At 37.9% G+C, this 898-nt stretch overlaps 1 non-coding gene across 1 annotated transcript; it reads left to right on the top strand.

Moving 5' to 3' along the window:
• The first annotated feature begins 224 nt into the window (after positions 1-224).
• Positions 225-331, top strand: LOC127789392 (small nucleolar RNA R71). Its single transcript, XR_008020568.1, has one exon. It is a non-coding gene; the product is annotated as a small nucleolar RNA R71 (small nucleolar RNA).
• Positions 332-898: the final 567 nt, after the last annotated feature.

The raw sequence follows: 898 nt of genomic DNA, 5'->3' as shown, positions 1-898 counted from the left end.
CATTCAGCTGATGTTTACCCTTGGGCTGTGGATAGTCTCTTGAATCATTAGCTGATAGTGGTTGAACTTCCCAATTTCTAGTATTTTCTGCTAAAGTGTCAAAGAAATGAAATGCCTCATCAGGCGATTTGTCGAAGAATTCCCCATTGCACATGGTTGACACTATCATCTTAAGATTGGGAGACAAAGTATCATGGAAGAAATTAACCACTCTCCACTGCTCTAAAGCATGATGTGGACAGGCATTGAGAAGGTCCTTGAATCGTTCCCATGCTTATGCAAAGTTTTCATTAGGTTTGCAGGAAAAATTCATCATTTACCTTTGGAGATTTGCAGTTCTATTTGCTGGAAAGTATTTTTTCAAGAACGTGGTTTGCATTTCTCTCCACGTTCCAATAGATCGAGGCGTAAGCGTGTTTAACCACATCTTCGCCTTATCTTTTAATGAGAATGGAAAGAGCTTTAATCTAACCACATCCTTATTGACAGTTTGTTCCATACAAGTTCCACAAACTTCCTCAAAACTCCTTCATGTGAGTGTAAGGATTTTCAGAGTCTATCCCATGAAAAGTGGGCAACAGTTGGATAGTGCCAGGTTTAAGATTGAATCTATGATGATTAACCGAAAACACTATGCAAGATGGTGTAGTTTTCCTATGAGGGTGGAGATATTCCCTGAGAGGCTTACATGTATCAAGTTCAAAATAATGTTGATCACCATGATCACTCCCAAGTACAGGTGGCATATTTTCGTTGTGTTGAGACATGAGTAATTGTGTTAGTGATAGTTTAGTGGTAGATAAAGAGTCAATAGGACTATATAGCGGATTTTAATATTCTACAATTCTACCTAACCTAAGTATCATACACCATGCACAAACAAAAATAAAGTAAAAAG

This window comes from Diospyros lotus, chromosome 13 (assembly GCF_014633365.1).
Source record: "Diospyros lotus cultivar Yz01 chromosome 13, ASM1463336v1, whole genome shotgun sequence".
Classification (NCBI taxonomy): Eukaryota; Viridiplantae; Streptophyta; class Magnoliopsida; order Ericales; family Ebenaceae; genus Diospyros; species Diospyros lotus.
The sequence above is the reverse complement of the archived record's forward strand: the minus strand, read 5'-3'. Positions and strand labels throughout refer to the sequence as shown.